This window comes from Puma concolor, chromosome D1 (assembly GCF_028749965.1).
Source record: "Puma concolor isolate L17-30 chromosome D1, mPumCon1.1.hap2, whole genome shotgun sequence".
In the NCBI taxonomy this organism is placed as follows: Eukaryota; Metazoa; Chordata; class Mammalia; order Carnivora; family Felidae; genus Puma; species Puma concolor.
Window position 1 is genome coordinate 111143625 of NC_141676.1, and position 25834 is coordinate 111169458.

A 25834-nucleotide genomic window follows, 5' to 3' on the forward strand; every position below is an offset into this window, starting at 1 on the left:
TTCCACTTAATATCTGCAACATTCAAGAAAGGAAGAAAGGAAGAAAGAAAGAAAGAGGGAGGGAGGAAGAAGGAATGAAGGAAGGAAAGAAAGGAAGGAAAAAATAAAGAATGAAAGAATGAATGAACTGGAGGAAGGAAGATGGAAAGGAAGGAAGAAAAGAAGCTAGGTCTGACTTAGAAGAAATCAGACAGATAGGCCAGGCTGCTTGCAGAGGTTCACACATGAGCTCGTGGGGATGGCGACGCTGAGGCTCACATGTGAGTCTCCAGATTTGTTTATTGACCCCTCAACTGCTCTATTGCAAAAAACTAATGGCTATTTTTGTTTTTTTCTCTGAGTTAGAAGGAATTCTGATTCTTTCCTTACTATGTGAGAAAGAGGTACGTGAGCCTATATCATTTCATATGTCAGACTTGGATCTCATTTTTGTGAAGCGAGTTCATCATGATTTGGCACATTTCCTTTTTTAATGTAAATACTATTTTTTGAATCTTTTATTTTTATTTACTTATTTTTAATGTTTATTTTTGATAGAGAGCATGAGAGGGGGGAGGGGCAGAGAGGGAGGGGGACAGAGGATCTGAAGCAGACTCCATGCTGAGAACAGTAAGCCTGATGCTGGTCTTGAACTCAGGAGCTGTGAGATCATGACCTGAGCCCAAGTCAGATGCTCAACTGACTGAGCAACCCAGGTGCCCCTATTTTTTGAGTCTTTTAAACTCAAATGAACACACTGCCTCTCCTTCTCTCTTCACTTTTTCCTTTTTATTTGATGACTTTTATTTGTCAGATTCATCATTTCTACCTGTAGGTGTACTTTTTCTTTTTTATTTGGTACCTTGTTTTCTGTTTTCATTGCTCTTTGCTAAAGAACTCTGACTTTGACTCAACTGTGCATTTTTATAACATGCAATTTAATTATCCTGAAAATTAATGAAAATTGACAAAGATTAGAGTTAAATTCAAGCATCCTAGGTTCTATGCTAGATGAGTTGTCATTCTTACTTGCCATGAGTTCAGATTTTCAGTCAGTTTTAAGTGTTTTTGACAGCATTTCTATCAGCTGTTTAAATTAATTTGGTGAGTAGAGTTTTATGAGTCACAATAAAAATGTTACTTAAATTAGGGCTTTTTATGTATGGCACATTCTTTTTATTATCTCACTGTTAGTCTATATTCAAAAAGCAAAATATTACTCTCTTGTTTTTCATGAGCCTGCTCAGCTAAAGATTCCCATATGCTCTATTTTCCATGTGGGGATATAGGGAGGATTCTGTGTCCTGGATGAATTCTCTAGATGCTTTAGAATCCTATCTCCCTATTTCTGTTACCCCTAACGATAGGTAGTGTGTCTGAGAGGAGATGCATTTCAGACATAGCATGACTGAACCCCAAATTCCAATTTTTTTTCCCTATCATGTTTTTTACCCTAGATTTCCACCAACTCTGGTCTTAGCTTTGAAATAAGAAACGGTGATTTCTGGGGATGCCTGGGTGGCTCAGTCAATTGAACATCGACTTTGGCTCAGGTTGTGATCCCATGGTTCGTGAGTTCGAGTCCTGCCTCCGGCTTTCTGCTGTCAGCCCAGAGCCTGCTTGGGATTCTCCGTACCCCACCTCTACCTCTCCTCCTCTCTCTGCCCCTCCCCCACTAATGTGAGAAGGCATTCTCTCTCGCTCTCACCCTCTCTCGCTCTCTCTCTCTCAAAAATAAATATTAAAAGAAATGGTAAATTTTCTGTGTGGAAAGAGAAGATGTAGACCTGGAAATACTAGCAGCCTGTGATACAAGTGAATTTTATTGTAGTCTTCATAGGCAGCTGGTACACTGTTTCCCACCAGTGTGCCGTCTGGATCTGGTTGGGTAGGTTGTTGGGAGAGACAGTGGTTGGGGACATGAAGGATCGGGCTTCGCTTACCACACAGAAAATGGGAGTCAGAAGAACCACAGTGGTGAGTCCCCCATGAAAGAGGTGTATCATGGATGGTGTGGGTAGAACGTTATTTAAGGTAAGGGAAGTGTTGGTGAAAGATGCAAAAAGGAACCAGTGGAGCCCTGACAGGAGGCAGCTGAAGAAGAAACAGATGTGATTTTCAAACGCAAGGAAGCTGAGGTAATTCCTGACTCAGACACACTGGTCAAGTTGAATATTGTCCACAGCCAGATGAGGGGAAAAAAGAGGAAAAGCCAACTCCAAAAATTTCTATTTTTATTTTAACATTAATGAATTAATGCTTTTGCCTTTGCTAGGGAGATGTGTTTTGCATTATTGATTTGAATGCTAATCCCACAAGTGGTCATTTCCACTCCAGAGTCTAAAACAGTGGATTCTTCTAGTGATGGTTCAGTAGGATCATCTGGAGACATTAGCAAGAACAACAACAACAATAACAACAACAACAACAACAAAAGACAGAATAAAACCAAACTAAAAAACCAGCCTGCAGCCACCATATATTCTGTAAACTAGATACTCTGTAAACAACAGATCCTCTGATTCATCATGTCTAGGATGGGGACCAAGAATTTGTTTAAAAATCAGCTCCCGAGAGAGCCCTGGTGCGCAGGCATGTCTTGATGCTTGAATTCCAAGGCTAACCCTGCTCTTGGCCAGGTGTGCTTAGGACACTTCATTGAATTCAGAGGGAATTTGGTACCAAGTTACAATTCTGCTACCCGAGGTTCTAGAATCTGGGATTCTCTTTCTGTCTTCTTTTTGAGAGTGGGTTGCTGCCTTGGACAACTTTCAGTTCCTTTGACTTACTCTACTTCTGCCTATGACTTTCAACTCAGCTTTTGAACCCTAAGCAGGACCTGGGGCCCGGCTTCCCTTCTATGCCCTTTGCCTTCCAGATAAAGGTTTAATGCCTCTTGCTAGATGCTCTCTGCTATAGCCAGGCTTTCTCTTTTCTCTTTGCCAGATATCTTCGATGCTGAGCACTGCTGACTTCGACTGCCCATCTTCATCATACATTTATGATATCATGTTGCTTTTTTTCCCCGATTTTCTCTCATCCCTGCATAAATGGATATGAGTTATGGGTCAGTTCTCCCTTTCTCTATCCTATGTCATTAACTTTGCAAAGATATATGGTAGGTGGTTCATCCAACATCAGAAATTGTTGGTCATAGTTTTAGTAAAATGATAGCTTTATTAACATTTTTATCCCCCATAATATCAGGACTGGAATTCTAGTAATCACCAGAGGACAGTTAGCCTAGGGGGAAATTAAGTGGGCAGAAGAGTGATTTTGTAGCTGCCATGGGAAAGAAAGTTGATACTGGTCTGTGAGATTTCATTGAGTGGAGTGATTTTGGGGTCTTTACAAAGGCGAGACCAAGAGGGATTTCACCCTGAGGACATGCAGAGCACTGAAAAATGATCCTGATTCTTAAGAGTTATTGTACTGACTAGTGCCCAGAAACATTTTGACTGAAAATACCCTTGGTTGCCTTCAATTTTCTTTTTCTTTTTTTTAATATTAAAAAAAATTTTTTTAACATTTATTCATTTTTGAGAGACAGAGAGACAGAGCATGAGTGGGGAAGGGGCAGAGAGAGAGGGAGACACAGAATCCGAAGCAGGCTCCAGGCTCTGAGCTGTCAGCACAGAGACTGATGCGGGGCTCGAACCCACAAACTGCGAGATCATGACCTGAGCCAAAGTCGGACTCTTAACTGACTAAGCCACTCAGGTGCCCCAATTTTCTACTTTTTGTTCTGTTTCTCCTCATTCTGTGTACTTCCTGCCACATCTGACCGCTGGTCACTTCTTTACTCACGTCTGGGGCTTCATACTCTTGTTCATTTATTTTTATGCTTTCATACCCTTTCTTTTTCACTATTCTGATTCTCAGTCCTACATATCAGTGAAAAGGAACAAGGAAAATCTGCATTTAAAAATTGGCTTCTCTTAATTTGTCACTACTTTTTGCTTGCGTGCCACGTGGAAACTTACTGTTTTAGATGGGGACTGATTAATCAGGAGACCCTAACTTGTTACAAATCTATAAAACTTCTTTAGTTTAAGGTTCTACATGATCACTGGGGTTTTAGTTGTATTAAATACAGGAAACATTTATTAATCTAGTGATATGTGTATTATGTATCTATATATATATGTATATATATATAATATTGTAGGCAGTGTCTTATAAAAGAATTTTCAAATACTTCGTTCTGTCAGTACAAATATTTACTGAATATCTACTTTCTTGAGGTACCATTCTAGGTGCTGGTGATGAGCAGGGAGATAAACAAATTGGGGAGACAGACAACAAAAAATCATAAATAACAAAAACAGTGACTTGAGAGTGATAGGTACTGAGAAGAAAAATAAGACCATGGAACGTAAAAGCAGGTGGGAAGGGCTTAACTAATTAATTGTGTTAATGATAATAGTTTTTAATTCTTTTAAACAATTCTAATGGAATTTCTACAGGACTATGGTGTTTCAATGGTATTTCTGGATTCACAGTTTCAAAAATTTTTTTTTTCAACGTTTATTTTTTATTTTTGGGACAGAGAGAGACAGAGCATGAACGGGGGAGGGGCAGAGAGAGAGGGAGACACAGAATCGGAAACAGGCTCCAGGTTCCGAGCCATCAGCCCAGAGCCTGACGCGGGGCTCGAACTCACGGACCGCGAGATCGTGACCTGGCTGAAGTCGGACGCTTAACCGACTGCGCCACCCAGGCGCCCCTGGATTCACAGTTTCAAGAATGAACTTCCTTCTTTCCTTCCTTCCTTCCTTCCTTCCTTCCTTCCTTCCTTCCTTCCTTCCTTCCTTCCTTCCTTCCTTCCTTTTATCATTTACCCTAATGTTGAGGCAGTTGATAAAAGTTCAGGTTTCTCCGCTCATGTCTTAGTAGCAATTGCCTCAAGAGGAAGGCAATGATGCTGTGTCATGGTATTTTGGACAAGAAAAGGTCCCAACTGGTATTCCCCATACCACAGACATTTGGTGAGTACTCTCAACCTATCAGGCCTCTGCTGGTTCTAGAGATTTGACAGTGACTCAGGCAAACATAATCTCTGCTGTCCTGGCATTGCCAGTTTTCAGAAGCTCATGGGAAAACCACATGACGTGAAGAATAGAACTTCTGTACTTAATGAGAAGAATGGAAGACAGCCATTTTAAGAGAAGTGGGAACACCATCCCCAAATAGGCTGAGAAATTTGGGATTCAAAATTCCTCTATGTGGTAATTGGGAGAACTGTGTTTTTAAAAAATCCTAAATCAAATGCATCCTTGGCTTTCTCCCTCTCATTCTCATGCTCTGTCTAATGCAAACACACACCTATGTACCTAAATATATCTGTGGACGTGTATATAGACGCACATCTATAAATTACATAGTGCTTTACTATTTATAAAAACTTGAATGTATATTATTTTGTACTCTGTTAAACGTTAACCTCTATGGTTAACTGTTGTCATTCCATTTTATGGATGAACTCATTAAAGCCCACATTGTGACTTACGCAAGATCACTTAGCTAATAAATGATTGAGGCTGGTTTGAATATAACTTTTCTAACTATAGGAAAAGAAACATAGTTCTTTTTACCAGGTCACATTTTTTTGTGTCTGAAAATAGTAATTTTAACATATCTCCTATTTAAAAGAACCATCCCTGTTTCTTAAAAAAGAAAAGAAAAGAAAAACCAACTTGGTGTGTGTGTGTGTGCATGTATTACCATAAAATGCTGTATGTGTGTGCGCACACACACACACACTGTTTGTGTATATACTGTATTATGTACATATAATACTCCTTATTCATATATATATATATATATATATATATACATACACACACACACACAAACACACACACACACACACACACACACACACAAACACAACTTTGGCCAGTTCCTTGAACTAAAAGACATTTTACAAATAACTTTTGCTAATGACGATTCTGGCTATACAAGTATATATTCTTCTATGAAGATAGAAAAAAATAAGGATCTAGAGAGCAAGGGTTTTGAACTGATAAAGGTGGGAGGAATCTGCTTATCCATTAAAGCACATTTCATGGTGTGCTTCCTGATCGTCTCCAGGTCTTTCTCTCCACCTTGACTGTGGGTACCTAGTGGTTAGGTGCTGTATTAATCCTTTGTAACCACACCAACAACACAGGGGGCCTGGAAGAGTAGGTGTCTGAGAAGTACTGTTGGAAGGACAAAGGCTGAGGAACTGTTTCAGAGGAAGGAAAGCTAAAGACACTAGACAAATGCAGTGAATAATCCTGTATTGGATCCTGTGCTAGGAAAGAGCCATGAAGAACATTATTGGGCCATTAAACGAATTTGGAATATGGACTGTGGATTAGGTAATGTCCAAAGTTAAATTTCCTCATCTTCAAAATTGTACTGTGGTTATATAAGGGAACATCTTTGAAGTATTTAGGGGTAAAGGAAAGGACCTGTGCCACTTAATTCTCAAATGGTGTGTGTGTGTGTGTGTATGTATGTATGTATGTATGTATGTATGTATGTATGTATGCATGCATGAGGGAGGGAGGGAGGGAGAGAGAGAGAGAGAGAGAGAGAAAATGAGAATAAAACAGATGAGATAAATTGTTAACAAATTGGTGAATCTTTATAAAAGAAAAGGGAGTTTTGGTACTATTCTTGCAACTTTCCTCTAAGTTTGAGATTATATCAAAATCAAATATTTCTAAAATCTGTTGAATAAAATTATAATTAAGATAGATAAGTCCAAAGGGACTTTGTATTTCTACTTGGTTATAGCCCCAGTTAAAAAAAATCTAACCCCCCCCCCAAAAAAAATCTAAACCCAAACTAAAACACATGAATAAGAGCCTGTAGTCTATTTTTATACTTAAGTGTGTTTTTTCCCCTAACCTCACTCATGAAAGCACCAAATTTTATACATGTAATCAGTGTCCAGAGTAGAGCCCATCTATAGGGTGCATTTCCTCCAGTTCTGGTCTTGCTTATTGACCTAATGTACCACTAAGGACCTTGAAGATGAAATTAGAATAGTGTCTGAACATAATCCTACTCTATTTTTCTAATACTGCAGGGAATTGGTCTCAGAACAGGTGATTCATGCCTCTATGTTCCAGATCATCTTATTGTTTTCCCTGTAGAAAAATACACAGGAATGAGAGCACGTGTTTCCACACCATGAAAATGATAAAACTGCTGACTGCTTGTATTGCTTGTTAATCTCCTGATACTCTCGTAAATGACAGGTACACTCCACATACAGCTTCCTTCTTGTAATCCCTTTACTCTTAGGACAGTTTTGGACTTCCCAAATACATTCATGGAATTCAGAAGCCTCATCAATCATTGACATAATCTCTCCTGTAGACTGTGATTTTTTTGATTGCTTCCCTGACATTTTAAATACCCAGGGTAAATGATTTTTCACAGTCTGTCATCAGTCATTAGATACTATTGCAATGTACTATTAAAGTGTTTCTATGTTTGGGGCGTCTGGGTGGCTCAGTTGGTTGAGCGTCCGACTTCGGCTCAGGTCATGATCTCACAGGCCGTGAGTTCAAGCCCCACGTCGGGCTCTGTGCTGACAGCTCAGAGCCTGGAGCCTGCTTCAGATTCTGTGTCTCCCTTTCTCTCTTCCCCTCCCCTGCTCATGCTCTGTCTCTCTCTGTCTCAAAAATAAATAAAAACATTAACAATAATAATAATAAAAAAAATAAAGTGTTTCTATGTTTAGTAGCAGTGCTTTCTGCCTCTGTCTATAGCAGTGTGTACAGTTAAACAGAATCTTCACCTTAAGCAGGACATCACGCTAAGTAGCTGCTTAGTATTTCACCTGAGCTAGTAGGAGTTCAAAGTGAACTATTTAGAGGTGATGAAAAACCCTCTGACTGAAACTATATATGGTTAAAATGACCTAGGCTCAGTCGTTGCAATTCCTAGTGGGTCAGAGCATCTGGCACGTGCTAGATATACTAATTTTCTTTCTTATTGTACATATGAAATACTTTTCAAGAACATATCCATTTTTTAATGTTTATTTTATTTTTGAGAGAGAGAGAGAGAGACAGATAGACAGTATGAATGGGGTAGGGGCAGAGATTGGGAGACAAAGAATCCGAAGCAGGCTCCAGGCTCTGAGCTGCCAGCACAGAGCCCAATGTGGTTCTCAAACTCAAGAACTGTGAGATCATGACCTGAGCCTGTCGGACACTTAACTGACTGAGCCACCCAGGCGCCCAAAGAACCATATCCATTTTAAATGCATATCTGTGTAATTCTTGAAAACCTTAATTGTTGTATAGAAATAACGGGATTTAAGTGAATTATACTCAAATTTCAAACTTGTTTAGGATCAGAAGCCAACATACAAGGCAGATAAATGTCACTTCATGTCTCCCTACGTATTCTTAATCACCCCCCTCCAATCTGACGTCCAGACATGCATTTTCATGCTGTTACATACTTGACAATCTTGATCCTTAGGGGGCACAATTTTTAATTAAATGGTGGGCTGAATCTAGTTACTGATGGGAGGCAGAAATTTAAGTAACAGCGGTATTCACAAACCGCTGTGGCTGCTTCCACTTTAGTATGCAAGAAAATAGGGATTTGGGGGATAGAGTCTATCTTAGTACTACTGTTACCACAAACAGGCTTGCCTGCTCTTGGTTTCATTCTTGTCTTATTTATCTATGTATTTGGATCATTCTGATAAGTCAAACAGGGATGTTACTAAGCTTCACTGTTGGCTCAGTTCTGCTGGCAGCAGAATTGTAGTTTATTGGTTCACTGTTTTAAAAGAAGATCGCCCATATTGCAAGGTTTGCACTTGGAACAAGGTTACCATGGTCACAAAGCAAAAAAAAAAAAAAAAAAAAAAAAAAATCTGTGTCTTTGCCTTCTAGGGCACCAGGCCAACCACTTCATTGTCACTGGGATAGAAAAAGCAAACTCTGTTGACCATTGGCATCCTTCTGGAAGCTAGAAAGGAAATAGCAATATTCTGGCAAGTCCTGGGAATGGACTGAGGAGAGAAAAGCCATTTTTTTAAAGTTTTGCTTTTAATTATGAATGTCTCTACCGCGCATTAAAGAAGTGCTTTGGAAAGCATGTGGCATCTTTTGTTGACTGAAAGTTCAAGATCTTACAGCTCTGTAACATCTTCTTCCTGTCAAGTACTAGATTTGGGTGACCTTCGGAAAATGCTTTTTTGTTTGCTTTCGAATATTAAGAAAGATTTCTCATAGAATCTTTGTTTTCTTTAGGAGTTAAGGAGTGGTAGGGCGGGGATAAATGTTTATATGAGAATGAAGAACTCTGAATCCAGACATTTTTGTTTTACATCTCCTTTGGGTCACGTGGCCCGTAAACTGACCTATTAAGCTGTCTATAAGAAGAAACTAAGCCTTTGGTGTTTTCTTCCTCTTGCACCTTCTTTGTCCCATAGTTTTTCCTCCCTCCCCTCTGTAACAAGCAGAGTGTTTTCTTCTTTGTCCTCCTCTGCTTGCGTGTGATGACCGTAGGGAGGGTCTGAGTGATAGGACATCAGTTGGAGAGTAGGACGTGCTCACAAGGCACTGATGAAGTCAGCCTAATTTGAGAAATGACTCTTGTTCGGACATTTTAAGAGAAAAGAACAGGAGATGATTCTTAGGTTAAGTCTCCAGGATCTGCCAGCGCATCTCAGAGGTAGACTGTACTCAGCTTACTGTCTTCATTCCTCATCTGCCCCAAATTTAATGATTGGGGTTTTCACTAAAATCACCCAGTCTTTGGCATTCTTTTGCATTGATTTGTTGTATGTGTCCTATTGTGATAGTGACAAAGTTGGCTTACTGGTTTTTGGCTGACAGAGTGCTTTTATTAGTGATTATTTTATTCTTCCTTAAAGTTTCCTCGTTGGTCCCTCTGCTAAGTTGTGCATAAATGAGGATCTAACACGTACCCGTGTGGGCTCTCACTCTTACCACCACCACCACTTTTGCTTTGGAATGGGAATAATTTAAGAACTTAAAGCCACGGACTTATTAGTATCCAGTCCATATTTTCTGCATTATCTACATTTCTATATTAATGAGCCCCCTCATGTTTCAGTTAAAATTTAAAGCAACCTAAATATTCATTTATTCATTCACACATCTACTGAACAAATATATATTGTACACTGGGTACCTTGTGTAGGCTCTGATTTACTCAGCCAAGTATAATGGAATGCTATATAAGTTCATTATAGAGCATTCTGTTCTCTTTTTCTCTTTGGGCTTCTGAAGCATCCTGTTCCGAGCCTTCGGTCAAAGACACTATAATGCAGAACATAATCTGCCCTGATTCCTTAGTATATCTTCCTATTAGACTTAGTTGTGCCATATTACAACCTATAAACCTTTAGTATCACTAGATTGAAACCTTCCCATCCTCTTGGTGATGGCCCACACCTTAGATTTTTTTTGAAGAAATAATTCAAAACAAGAAGAAGAATCTTTAATGGCTCGATGGCGTTTATTGAATGCTCTTTATAATGACAAAATATTGGCAACAACCAACCGTCTTACTGTGAGGAAATGGTCAATTAAAATATGATCTGCTTCCGAGGACATTAAGCAGCTGTTGCAATGAGAACGGTGTGGCAAGATTACACTGTGGCGTGGGAGAATGTTGATGATGTTGTGATAGCCTGATTTCCCCAGGAAACAGACTCAGATGAAGACTTGTGCTCAGGAACCCTTAGTTAGGACCGATGACACACCAGGCAAACCCCTGTAGATATCAAGTCCTGAGAATAACGCTTTGTGGCTCGCAGCTCCACCCTCCAATCATCCCTTTTTCTGGAAGTTAGGTGGCACGTGTTTACAGCTTTGTAGTTTCACCAGACTACTTTCTTGTGAGGATGTGAAGAAAGGAGAGGGGCCAGAGTTCATGTGCTGTCACAGGAAAGGACTCTGCTCAGCTTTTCACAGTTGCCCTCCATGGAGACCAGGAAGCCTCATCTTTGCATTGCAGTGCATGTCTTTGGATGCAGGCTGCCCTGGGGAGGGGACAGGACATTGGGCATTGGGCCAGGCAGTCTTATGTAGCTGAAGGCGATTTCTAGAGCGAGACTCGGCTGAGCACCGACAGCCACAAATAACCCCAGCATCTGTTAGAGATAAATGATTACACAAAAAGAAAAATAGACAGAAACCAAGTGTTTTTGTGTCCATTGTGAATCCAGCTTTGTAAAATATGTGTATGGGTATGTACAGAAACTGGAAGGGGACACAGAAAAAAATGAGCACAGCTATGTCACAAAAGCAAAAGAAGTCAGCAGGGCATAACTCTTTCCCCAAAGAAACAGTGAATCCAAACAGATCGTAGGTTCCTTTACAGTAACAGAGGAGCTCAGGTGTATATGGTCTCCTCTCCTGATTTAAAAACATGGCCATTTTTGTTAATTCTCGTGTGTCTCGGGCTTGCCTTTGCGTTCTATTCGTGGAATATGTCCGGATGTGGTGTGACGAACGTAGCTCAGTGTTCTGTCAGATTCCCGTGGAAATACTAACACACATCAACAGTCTCTGCTCATCTGTTTCTAGGGTGGCCTCACCCATGATGCCGAAGACACAGTGGCTATGCATTCAGTTCCTCTGGGTGCCATCAATACTGTTTTTCCATAGTCCTCAATTGATTTTCTACCTGGCCTAGCATCTTCTGTATGCATGGTCTAGAGGGAAAACTGTGGATGGGTCAGGGCAAATAAATCAAATAGGACACTGGAAAACAGTTTGAAGTGTATACTCTAGTGAGGATGAATAAATACAGACATCTCTTTTCCCCAGTTAGAACACATATACACACAGGGCTGAAACCTGGCATCAAAGCATCTCACATTAGCTCCTCTTATCTGAAATAGACCTCCTCTCTTTCTGCCGCTTTCTTGTTCCCTTCCTCCTCATAACTTGTAATGTCCTTCCAAAACACACATGCCCTGTATCTTTTTTCTCATGTACTCTTGCCTTTCACATCCATTTAAGATCATTCTTTTGAGCTGCCTTTAATGGATTTTGAATTAGTTCTTTGAAAATAAGATGAGAAGACAAAGGAGAGCCTGTGAGCTATTTTCAGGGACTTTAAAGGATTTTTGTGGGGGAGAGCAGAGGGTATAATAGAACCAGTGAGCCAAAGTGATAGGAATAGATTGTTTCTCTGTGGAAGAAGGAAGGAACTATGTGATCATTAGAGATAGTATTGGGAGAGCATGCTTCAGGAGTTCCTCATCACAGGTGGTGTAGAAGTAGACGAAGGATGACTATTTATGAGGAATACTATATACTTTTAAGTTTATTTATTTATTTTCAGACAGAGCACAAGCTGGGGAGGAACAGAGAGAGAGAGAGAGAGAGAGAGAGAGAGAGAGATTCCCAAGCAGGCTCCACACTGTCAGTGCAGAGCCTGATGCAGGGCTCGAACCCACGAACCATGAGATCATGACTTGAGCTGAAATCAATAGTTGGACACGTAACTGACTGAACCACCTAGGTGCCCGAGGACTACTGTATTTTGACAGAGGTTAGACTGGCTAGTGCAGTGGCAGGGCGTCTGATAACTTCGTGTCACTGATCTTGTGTGAAACAGTGTACCTACAAATGCTCTTTTAAATAAACATGCACATAGTCCCATGCTGTTGTCCTCCAGAAGGACATAAGTACTAGGATTGGTTCTTTGTAAATTCTTAAAGGCTGCCATGTGCTAACTGTAATAGCCACATCGTGGACGTATGATGTACTAATTTCTGTCACACTTAAAATCTGATGCTATCGGATAAGGAAACACATAGATTTAGTCTTTGCCTAATTTCTACCTAATTCATTTGGAAAGTGGTAAAAATTTTCAGATTCTCCTCAATTTTATTTCTTTACTGTAACACAACTTTCATTCCAAAACCTAATTGTTTCTGTACAAATTGGTCAGACACGTAGCTCCCAAGACTGGGTTGCAGCAGTTCAGGAGGGTGAATCACACAGCTGAACAATTGTAGAGGCGTAGCAATTAAAGAGGCATTAGCAGTGATTAATGGCTCCCAGTAAGCCCTCTGAGGATCTGTCCTTGTGGAAATGAAACTCTCCTGCCATCGCTACGGTGGCCTCCAATTTGAACAGGGCCAGCCGTCATCAACAGAAGCCAGAGTCCATGCATATTTGCACTGTGATTCCCTCTCCAACCTTCTTAGCCACCAGGTGAAAGATTGGGAGAGGTACAGGCATGAGAAATGATGAGAGCAGGTCTCTGTGGGGAGATGCCAAAGCCTGTGAGCCATTGCCCTATTTACACAATGCAAAAATGCAGGTTTTGGGTACTGGGCTGAAGCAGGTGCTTGGCCAGCTCCTCTTTGTAATTAGATTGTGTGTGTGTGTGTGTGTGTGTGTGTGTGTGTGTGTGTATGTGTATGTGTGTGTGTGTGTTCTTTGAATCTGTACCACACTGCTGCTGGGTTTTTGGCTTAGTATCTTCCACAGCAGCGTGCCAGGGTGCTGGGGAAGGAAGGCTGGAAAGTGTGAGGAGCCCTTTGTCACCAGACAGGTGGCCCACGAGCATAGCACAGGCTCTGATAAGGCCACTTCATGATCCATGTGCTGCCCTGAGTCTGTCCATTTCTTAGTTCTCACCTGTGGCTATGTTTTGGTAAAGGAAGAAGAATTCATCAAATAAGCATTTACACCTATTAAACTGGTCATTTGGTAGAACTTTTCCATGCTTGTGTAAAAAGACTGCCATTAAGTATTGAAGGGTCTGAAAAACAGCAAGGGAAAAATTATATATCAACAACATAGTCCAGTATACCTACTATATATATCATACAATACATACATCCTATACATTAGACATGAACAGTTACACACAGCTGTATTTGTTAACATATTATTGATTCTTCTATCTGTTTACCCAGAAAATCCACTATGGGCAAGTCAGTGTGCCAGTGATTAGGGTTACAGCCATGGTCTTAGCTTCTCTAAAACTCTGTGTTTCTCTTCCAGGACCTTTACATAATGTTCTTTTGTTCTGGAATGGTTTTCTTTCTGTCTGTTCCTTCTTGGCTGCTTAGATGACTTGTATTTATCCTTCACTTTTTAAAGGATGCTTTCTTTGACCCAATAGATTATATTATGTGCCTGTTACATGCCCTCAAGTACTATGCCCTTGTCATTTTAACACTAACATCATGTGTCTTCTTTTGGATTATTGTTGTATTATGTGTTCAGTTAGTGGATTATTCATTCTTTCCTGTAGCTCAGTACGAGTAAGATCCATGTCTGTTCTGATCAGTAGAGTATTGCCAGTACTCAGCACAGAGACTCAACCAAAGCAGGTGTTCCTTCGTTTTCTTTAATTTCTATAAAGCAGTGAATACATGTTAAATAAGATGTAACTCTTGTCTTCAGAGAGGTCAAGTCTGGTGAGGGGGTGCACAAACCAGCAAGTATCATGGGATAAATTCTAGGGGGTAATCACAGTGTGCTTGAGAAGCCCAAAAGCAGAGGCAGCTCAGCCTGAGTGTCAAGGACAGCGTTCCAGAGGAATTTTGGTGTGTGGATCTGCAAGGTGAGTCTAAGCAGATGACTAGCTAAATGGGTTAGGAGAACAGAATTCCAGTAAAGAAATAAAACAGAACAAAACGGAAAGTGAGCATATGCAGGAGCCTGTACACGAGGGAGAGTTTGTTGAGCATGTTTGGGAAACTCCCAAGTGGTTCCTTCTGGCTTGTGCAGAGATGTGACATGGGGAAATTGGCAAAGGTGAGGATGGACCCAAAGGGAAAGCCGCGTCAAACTTTGCTGGGTTTGTATTTTATTCTAAAGGCAGTGGACAGTCATGGAGGGGGGGCTTTAAGCAGAGAAACGATATGGAAGATTTGTGGTTTTGAAGAGTGCATAGAAAATGGATTGCAGAGAGACTGGAAAGCAGAAAAGTTAGTTAGAAAGCTGTTGAAATAATTCTAGACTATTAATCATGGCGGCCTAAACAAAGTGGTATTTAGGGCAGAGAGACTGACAGACTATTGGGAGGTATAGCATGCACATGCAGACAGACACATGCACACACCCACACGTGAACTTTTACGAAAATAAAATTGTACCTTGCGCATTATTCTGACAGTTGTATTTATTTTATTAAAATTTATTTATTTATTTATTTTATTTATTTAAATTTAGATCTTTTACAAACTCAAATACGTCTTGATGTCTGTCTGTATGTTTGCCACTTTTGATTAAGAGATACATGTACTGTCCTAGATTTTCTTCTATAGTATTTATTGTTTTGTCTTTTACATTTTAAGCTTCTAAGTGATCTACAGTTTGCTTTTGTGTGTGATCTGAGATAGGATCTACTTTTGTTTTCCACATGGCTAGTGCCATTTATTAGGTAAACCATTCTTTCCCCCATTGAATTAAAATACTATTTTGTGCTGCATTAAAACTTGTCATATACACAGTTTTACTTCTGAATTCTCTATTCTGACTCAGTGATCTCTCTGTTTGTCCCTATGGAAATAACAAATTTAACTGTGGTCTTTTTCATTTATTCTAGTGTCTGTTTGCTCCCCAGTATTCCTATTCAAGCATTCTGTGCTATTCTAGATACTTATTCTTACATAGGAATTTTAAAATTACTATACTGGCAAGAAACCAGCCTGGAAATGCATTAAATGTCTACATTAATTTTGGGGGAATATATAGTGTCATAATAGTATGTCTTTATATTCTAAAATATAGAATATTTTTCCATTCGTTAGGTTTTGTTTGCTGTGTTAAGATTTAGTACTTTTCTTAATATAAGTTCTATGCCTTTCTCATGTAGTCATGTTGACTACAGTTTTTTATTTCTACTTAGAATATTTTCCCATTTCTACTTCTAGTTTCTTATTGCTAATACAGAGAAAAGCTATTGACTCTAAACTTATTTTATATTCAGCTACTTTAGCACAGTTTTAAAATACTAGTCTTTTTTTTTTTTTTTATAAAATGCATGTTGTAAAGAAATCTAGTAAGCAAGAAAGAGCCTCCAATCAGAAGACTTTCTACGTCTTCTTCATTAGCAAAAAGATAATTTTACTCTTTTTTCCAGTGTGTATACTCATTATCTCCTAGCATGTGCTGGAAACTCCAACCTACCTTGAATAGCAAAGACGATGCCAAGCCCACTCATCTAATCTCTGACTTTAGTTGAAATGTGTTTAGTGTTTTATCCTTTGAACAAAAGTTTTACTTCCAGTTTTTGGAAAGCAGCATTTAATTATATTGGAGTAGTTTCTTTATATCCCAATTTTACTCAAAATTATTAAGACCATTAAATTTCAGACTCATCAGAAACTACTAATAGAATTTTACTGTTTTCTCATTTAATTTTATTCATGTAGATGATATTTTTTTGTTGATAGATTTTCTGCCATTGATCTATGTTTTTATTTCTGATATAAATACTATTTGGTCAGAATGTATTATTCTACAAATTTATAGATTCATTTTGCTACTATTCTAGTAAATATTCATAAGAGAAATTGGTTTTACTATACTATGTCAAGTTTTGGTATTACAGTTGTGTGGTCTTAATAAAAATAATTGAGTGATTTTAATATTTTTTTCTGTGGCCTGGAAATATTTAAAAAACTGGAATTATTTATTTTAACGACTAGTCAGAACTCATATTGCCCATTTCTTGGTGAATTTTGATCATTTCTATTTTGCCATAAAATTATCTATTTAACGTTACATTTACACATGCAATTGTATGTGGCAAACATTGCAATTTTTTTTGATTCCTCTATTTCTTCTTAATATGTGTCTATGTCTTCTTTCTCATTCCTAATTTAGTATATTTTTCTTTTAGTTTCAGCTTTTACCTATTAAGTTTTTAAAACCTTGGAGCGCCTGATTGGCTCAGTGGGTTAAGCGGTCAACTCTGGTCCAGGTCATGATCTCACGGTTCGTGAGTTCAAGTGCTGTGTTGGGCTCTGTGCTGACAGCTCAGAGCCTGGAGCTGCTTTGGATTCTGTGTCTCCCTCTCTCTCTGCCCCTCCCCTGCTCATGCTCTTTCTATCTCAAAAATAAACTTAAAAAAATTAAAAAAAAACTCAACACAGTTTTCTTAATTTCAAAGTTTTTATTTGCTTACTTTTTGCTGGAAACATTGATTACATTTTTGAGTACAGTTTTTGCTGTGCCTCAGGATTTGTATGAAGTAGTCTTCTTTTCATTGCTTTCTACAAGTTAGAATTCCAATTTTGATTGTCTCTTTAATTCAACAGAGTATTGCTCACCTTCTAAATAGATAGGACTTTTGGTTATCTTTTTGTTATTTACAAATATTTATTATTTTTATTACTATTATAAAATGTCATCTGCAAAATCTTTACTTAAAAATATATTACGGGAATTTTCTGACCAAGTATTTGAGGAACTTTTATAATTCTTCCTATGTATGCAAACACATATATGAAAGCACATGCATGTGTGTGTGTGTGTGTGTGTATGTGTGTGTGTGTGTGTGTGTGTATGTGTGTGTATACTTATGCATATATGTGTTTGGACTTTGCTTGTGTTATTTTAATTTCATTTTTCCATTGACCTTACTTTTTGATCAGTTTTTACATTTTATTGCTGATATGTATTTAATTAATCATTGACTTTGCTTTTTTAATCTTTGATCTTTTTGATTCTGAAAAAGGCACATTAAAGTTTCTCACTATAATTTTATTTTTATTAAGTTCATTTATTGTTATGCTGTATATGTTATTTAATTTCTCTATGATTTTGCTTTTCTGTTAGATGCATATGATCCTGAGAGATCTATATTAAAGTTTCCCATGAGAATTGTATAGGATTCCTTCATTCTTAATTTTTAAATATATGAGCTTTATTGAAATATAATTCACATACCTTATAATTTAAACGTACCCATTTAAAGTGTATTCTTCAGGGTTTTTAGTATACCCAAAGTTGTACAACCATCACTAAATCAATTTTAAAACATCACTCCATAAAAAAAAAAAATGTATCCATTAGCAATCAGTTCCTAATGGTTTTTACTTTGTGTATTTAACGGCAATGTTGATTGGTTTAAGTCTTCTTTATATTTTGTGGTTTTGTTATATAATGTCTCTCTTTATCCTGATTTACATTTTTAGCTTAAATTCTGCCTGGCTTGATATTAATCCTGCTCCTTGCTTATTTTTCTTGTAGTTTTCTGGAAGTCGTTGCCTAATGATTTATTTTTAAATCACTTTTTATAAGTGCCCCTCTTGTGGATGAAAAGAGAGTTCCTGCCATTTGACGGGAGGTTTTGCTTATACTTACAGAAATGCATGATTTACTTGATTTTCTTTCTTCTGTCCTGATTTCTGATTATTTTCCAACCTCTTTCCTTATCATTTTCTGTATTGATGAAGTTGAATCAACATATGTGCAGGGGTGTGTGGGTGGCTCAGTTGTTTGAGTGTCTGACTCGATTTTGGCTCAGGTCATGATCTCACAGTTGGTGAGTATGAGCCCCACATGGGGCTCTGTGCTTACAGCTCAGAGCCTGCTTGGGATTCTCTCTCTCCCTCTTCCTCTCCCTCTCCATCTCCCTGCTTCTCCCCTGCTGGTGTGCATGCTTACTCTTTCTCTCTCTGAAAATAAACTTAAATATAAACATATGTTTTTACCTTCATAATTTGAAAGTTCTACTGTGCTTGCCCATAACTGATTACCTTCATTTGCTGTTACTCAAATTAGACCCACGTTTGTCTCATGGTCTTAAAACAAATTATTACCTGTTTTCCTACTAAGACTGTATTTTGTCTCTCCTCACCCTGATTCCATTGAGAAGAGACTTTTAGAATGCTGATAATGCCTTCGTTCCCAACCTCCCAACTCCTGGATTTTACCCTGATTGCTTAGCTCCAGATTATGGATACAATAGATCTTGGAGGAGTCAATAGTTTCTCTTTTCCCTTATTTCATGAATTTTTATTTAACACTTATTAATTTGCAGATAATCTGTCATTATCCTGTATCCCATTATCCCGTGTGTTAGTGTGTGTGTGTGTGTGTTTGTGTGCGTGCGCGTGTGCCCTTATTAAATCTGGCTGGAACTTGTGCCTTTCCATCTAAAGATTCAGGATTTTCTATAGCTCAGGGGAAATTCTATTTTGGGTTTATATTTCTTCCTCCATTGGTTTTTTTCTTCTCATTCTAGATCACACTGTTTTTAGAGGTTGTAGTTTTCATGAATTGTCCTACTAAATCTGTTTTACAGTCAACAGAGGAATCCAGACAAATCTATATAATACAAGGGGATATCTGGTATTTTATAAGAAAGGCACACAGATAGGCTTTGCTGTTTGAAAGGGAAGAGAAACAACTGATAATATTGGAGTGTAATTTTATGATGCTCTTTTTTTTTTAAAACTTAGATTAATCTCTTAGCTTACATATTAAAAATTTCCAATCATACAACATTTGACACCCAGTTATCTCTATTTCATCATTTCCATAGGATGCGCTGCTTTTTAGATGTAGTTTCTTGGTGAAAAATATATCCCAGACTGTAAATGTAGCCCAGATTATAGAGTCTGGCTTCACCTCTATTATGCCATATTTCTCACTATTAAAATTTATATCCTATGCATATTTTAAAGTATATCTTAGCATATTCTCCAATTTAAAAACTTTAAACTTAACCATCACAAATGTCCCTGAAGCACTTAATATGCTTTTGATAATACCTACTCCTTTGGGTATTCAGCAATTAATCTTAAATATATTAGAGAGTTCCCTGTTGTTAGCAAATTCTTTGTTAGCTCAAAGGTGTTAAAAGCCTATTTTTTTTTTTAAGAATCTGACTGTATGCTCTGTTTTCTTTAAGTGTATCATAAAATTTGAAACAATTAATTTGGTTCACTTATATTTAAAAGTAAATATATGACATAGTTGTGTTCCTTTTGGAGAGGGGCAGAGATGCCACAAATGCAGTAAAACGAAAATGATTTACTTCTAAAATAGTAGAAACTCATTGTTTAACTCTTCACAGATTAAGGCCAAGACTGATAAGGATCTTTCTTTTCACTATTATACCTATACTGTTACTTACTTAACTTTAGAATATCCTGAAACTACAGAGGTTTTATATCACCCCAACAGAGATTCAAATGAAACTGTATTGATAGATCAGATTGAAAGCAGTTTTCTTTAAAATTGCAATTCAGGGGGCGCCTGGGTGGCGCAGTCGGTTAAGCGTCCGACTTCAGCCAGGTCACGATCTCACGGTCCGGGAGTTCGAGCCCCGCGTCAGGCTCTGGGCTGATGGCTCGGAGCCTGGAGCCTGTTTCCGATTCTGTGTCTCCCTCTCTCTCTGCCCCTCCCCCGTTCATGCTCTGTCTCTTTCTGTCCCAAAAATAAATAAACGTTGAAAAAAAAAATTAAAAAAAAAATTGCAATTCAGGCAATGGCATTTCTTTTTTTTTCTCATGAATATAATTCATTGTCAACTTGGCTTCCATACAGCACCAGTGTTCCTCCCAACAAGTGCCCTCCTCAATGCCCGTCACCCATTTCCCCCTCTCCCCTGCGCCCCATCCACCCTTAGTTTGTTCTCTGTATTTAGTAGTCTCTTGTGGTTTGCCTCCCTCCCTCTCTGTATCTATTTTTCCCCCTTCCCTTCCCCCATGGTCTTCTGTTCAATTTCTCAAGATCCACATACGATATCTGTCATTCTCTGACTGATTTATTTCCCTCAGCATAATACCTTCCGCTTCCAGTGGCATTTCTTTTGAGCCTTTCTCCTTTGTTATTATTTAGACATATGCATATAGTATTTACCGGTAAGTCTCCCCTGGGAGGCTGAGACCAACTTCAGTCATTTCTTTATAGATTGGCAAGACACTAGAATAATATTTTTATTAAAGTGTCATCTGGGTTTCAAACTAGCTCACAAAAACCTTAGGGTCTTCCTAGATAAAAGTATTGTTTCTGGACAAATACCATATGCTGTCACTTCTATGTGGAATCTAAAAACTGCCAAATTCACAGAATGGCGATTCCCAGGGTCTGGGAGGTGGGGGATTGGGGAGATGTTAGTCAAAGGGTACAAACTTCCAGTTAGAAGATGAATACGTTCTTGGGATCTATTGCACAGCTTTGTGAGCATTGTTAACAATGATGTATTATATGCTTGCATGTTCAGAGAGTAGATCTTAAATGTTCTCACTACCAGAAACAAACAAAAAAAAAGTAATTATGTGGTATAATGAAAGTGTTAGCTAACACTATGAGGGTAATCATTTTGCAATATATAAATATATCAAAAGAACACTTTGTACACCTTAAAGTTATACAATATTATGTGTCAGTTATAGTGGAGGAAGGAAAGCTGAAAAAATGGTCTAAGAGGATGATTATCTCCTTAAAATATTGGAATCTCTTTACGGTTTGGACTGGAGATATAGTTGTGCTTGAGGGACATTACTTAAAATTAAAAAAAAATTTTTTTAACGTTTATTTATTTTTGAGACAGAGAGAGACAGAGCATGAATGGGGGAGGGTCAGAGAGAGGGAGACACAGAATCTGAAACAGACTCCAGGCTCTGAGCTGTCAGCACAGAGCCCGACGCGGGGCTCGAACTCACGGACCACAAGATCATGACCTGAGCCAAAGTCGGCCGCTCCACCGACTGAGCCACCCAGGTGCCCCGAGGGACATTACTTAGATGCAAATTTGATGGAACCTAAATAATTAAAAGATAATTATGGGGCATCTGCAGCTCACAGAAGTGAGTAGCTGGTAGGTATTCACCTCCTCAGTTGATATTTGGTCCACATAAGGATACACTTGCTGCTTTGGTGTTTTCCTGTGTTAATGGAGACCAGTGCCCTTTCTGGGTGATAAGGATGGTCTCTGGATCTAAAAAAAACACTAATTGCACTCTTTTATTGATACGTCTTCCCCTAGAGCATCCAGGACCCCAAATGTACAGTGCTGTGTATTTGGTGCTCTCTCTCTCTAATCACTTGGTTCTCAACGAAGGTAATATTTCCTTTTCCAAGTATAGTGGTCAGATTTGTTACAGTTTTATAAAGGAAGTAATTTTAGCTCTCCAATAATATTAATTCAGCTGAAAACTTATTGTTTCTTTACTTGACACACACTCCTTAACCCCTTACACCCAGTAGTCTGCCCCACTCCTCCACTAAAATTTCTGTCAAAGGTCCCCAAAGTGCTAACCAATCCATTTTACAGTTTTCTGTCTTTCTTTTACTTGACTTCACTGTGACATTTGATAGCTGTTGACTGCTCCTTATAACTGCTTCCTGTTGACTTCAGTGATACATTAATTCATTGACCATCCAACTAATACGTATTAAGCATCTCCTAAATGACAGGCAAAATGCTAGGCATTGATTAAATAACAGTGGGCAAGACGTGCATTTCTTCCCTCTCACAGATGTTTTCCTCTGTGTTTATTTCACAAGATGTGGTATCAGACAGACTTCACCTTGAGACCTACCTTTGCTACGTATAGTTGTGTGAACTTGGGCAAATGTCTTAACATTTTTCACCTGTAAAATGAAGACAATTAAAAATATCTACTTGATAATAATTTTTTAAAGTGTAAAGTGATCTATGAAAATATTTGGCACATTACTTAATATTCTTCTCACTGGGACCTCTCTAGTTCAGTCAATGTAGGCTTTTAAAGACATTATAGCATCTCTCTCGCTGGTGCCTTTGACTCTGGTCTTGGTGCTCAAAAGTCCAGGCTCGGTGTTGCCCATCAGTTAACAGCTCACGCCCTCATTCCTATTCCCCAGATGCTATCCACTTACCCTGACCAGGCTGGGCTCTCCCACTTCTCTGGTTCATTACTGTATTCATTCTCTGTATTCCATTACTGTCCATCTGTCAGCGTGACTGTGCCTTCCTTGTTGGGTTTTTGAACACCCACTTTATTCAAGTTCTTCTTCAGACACTATCAGAGGCATGGGGCTCAAACCCATGCCTCTAACAGAGGCAAACAGGAAAACCTGTGGAAGAGAGGGTCACACATTCTTTTCTCCATTGTCCATAAGTATTCCCGTTTGCCTCTGTCACAGCCTAATCACACTGTGACTTAATTATCCCTAGAGGCTCATATCAGAAAAGAATGTGTCTAGGTGTCTAGGTACCCTTAAATGTGGTACGACTGTGGTTTTAGATACTTTTTAAATTTTTACTTAATTTTTTATTTTTTATATGTTTATTTTTGAGAGAGGGAGAGAGAGGAAGGGAAGGAGGGGGAGGGCCAGCGAGAGAGGGAGACAGAGGATCTGAGGCAAGCTCCATGCTGACAGCAGAGAGCCCCAAGGTGGGCCTCGAAGTCACAAACCGGGAGATTGTGACCTGAGCCGAAGTCGGACGCTTAACCACCTAAGCCACCCAGGTGCCCCAACAGTAATTTAAAATTTTAACTTGTTAATGAAAGCACATTTATTGTAAGTTTTGCCTCTAGAGGAACATATTCTTATAGACCCAAAGGTCAAGCTGTCCTAGCATCTTCTGACATGAACACATGAGCATGGGCTGTATGTTTTATGTCATTTGCTGTAAGTAGGGGGTTTGCATCCTCGTAAGTGGGATATTGGAAGTGAGAACTGTACCACTTGTCTGAGCTGCACTACTTTCTCTGTGCTTTCTGAATTTTGAGATAAGGTTTAAAATGGAACTATTAAAAAAATGTTTAAAAAAAAAAGGGGGGGGGTGCCTGGGTGGCGCAGTCGGTTAAGCGTCCGACTTCAGCCAGGTCACGATCTTGCGGTCCGTGAGTTCGAGCCCCACGTCAGGCTCTGGGCTGATGGCTCGGAGCCTGGAGCCTGTTTCCGATTCTGTGTCTCCCTCTCTCTCTGCCCCTCCCCCGTTCATGCTCTGTCTCTCTCTGTCCCGAAAATAAATAAACGTTGAAAAAAAAAATGTTTAAAATGGAACTATTTGTAAAAGTTACAGTGATCTTTCCCTAGTTTTACATGTTTCCAACTTGAAGAACTTCTTTTATGATCCTGTAAAGTTTAATAATTGTGAAAACAAAAGTCTTTTTTTTTAATGTTTATTTAGAGAGAGACAGAGAGACTGACATGGAGGGGAGGGGCAGAGAGAGAGAGTGAGAATGAGAGAGAGAGAATCCTAAGCAGGCCCTGTGCTGCCATCACAGAGCCTGATGTGGGACTGGAGCCCACAAACCATAAGACCATGACCTGAACCAGAATCAGGAGTTGAACGCTTAACTGACTGTGCTACCCAGGTGCCCCCAAAATCTTAATTAGTTAATTGAGTACTGTGATTTTATAGAATTACCATGTATAGTATTTGGGTGTGATAGTAGAAATATTCTAGCTTTTCTTTATTGGTACAAGTGACTCTAGTGTCCGGGCAGGCCTCGGTGTCTTTATTTGAGAATTAACAGCCCTTGTACCCTCAGGTAGAGAAGTGCTTTGTAAGATAGCAGGGATTCCTAGCAGATAGAATGCTGTACTCACAGAGTAGTTTTTATTTTGTGCTCCTGGTGAATTTACTTGTTATTTTCTGGATGATTTTTTGGGATTCTGGCGATGAAAATAGAACATAAGCTTACTATATTATGTTTAATCTCTGTTCTTAATAACTCTGAGGGCGTTTTCAATGTTATAAAAAAAAGCAAGTTAGAAGAAATTCTTTTTTTCTTTTTTGTGCATAAAGACTCTGAGTCCTTTTAAGATAGAACTCTTCAAAATATAGAAGCAATTCATGGGATGTTTTAGTGACCCATGGAATTTTGTTGTTCAGGGAGTGTAATCAGCTTATAGGAATTTTTATTTATTTTGAATTTAATTTTAATTAGAATGTTGTAATTGAAAAATTTAATAGCAACCAAGAAGGGATATACATTTAATTTGTATTAGGACTTTTTAGTTATATATCGATGGTGATACAGAGATTTGGTGCAGGAAGACATTTTAGGGAACGAGTCTTCAGACAGTCAGTAATCAAACCAATGGTATATTTTTAGAAGCCAAGAGAAGGGAGATTTAGGAGGATGAGATGATGAGTACAGTCAAATTAAAAGAGAAACAACAAACCAGGTTAACTAAGGTAGGGATGAAACAGTATGTATTGCTTTAAGCAATAGGAAAAGTAGTTTCAGTGGAGCCATTGGGACAGGAGCCAAATTGCAGTGAGTGTCGTCCACTTTTTTTTCTTCCACACTGGAGAACTGGACAGATAAATGCTATTATCATCAGTTGAGCTGGTCTTACTGTTCGTGATTGCAGCCTACGTTGAAGGGCAATCTTGTACCATGACCATGTAAGATGTGCGCTCATGTTTTTATCTTGATAGGTGACTTTGTCAGCTTGACTTGAATGTCAAAACTATGAAAGTAAAATTAATATGAAATTCTTCTTAATAAAAGGACTCTTTTTCTCTTAGGTTTTCTACTTTTTTTTCATTTCACGTTGATTTTCATGTTCATTTCACTTTTTTTGTCCAACTGACTACTTCACTTGGCTGTCACAAAGTTTATACTCTCTAATACTCTCTCAAAAAATATTTGATGTCTTTTGACTGTGTTTTTCAAATAGTAGTGTTGACTCTGCTTTGTTCCCTGATTTCTGCATGGGGAGAACCCTTAGGGAATAATAAAGGTAGGAATAGATAGCAAACCAAGCCATAGACAGCCCAGATGGCTCTGCCCTTGGACAGGACACTGGCAGAGTGGCCTTCTGTTTTTTTCCCAGTCTGGCCTTATCTTCAGGACCTCCTTATGAGATGGAGTAGACGGGGCAAGAAAATACAAATATATGAACTTACATGTGTTGATTTCAGCCAA

The 25834-nt window shown here is 38.7% G+C and overlaps 1 protein-coding gene and 1 non-coding gene across 2 annotated transcripts in view; one reads left to right on the forward strand and one right to left on the reverse strand.

Annotated features, from left to right (window-relative positions):
- Window positions 1–25834, forward strand: part of GUCY1A2 (guanylate cyclase 1 soluble subunit alpha 2) — a 322573-nt gene that overhangs the window by 50391 nt on the left and 246348 nt on the right. The window lies entirely within an intron of this gene.
- On the reverse strand, window positions 19372–19494 carry LOC112866242 (small Cajal body-specific RNA 7). The gene has a single exon (XR_003224097.2).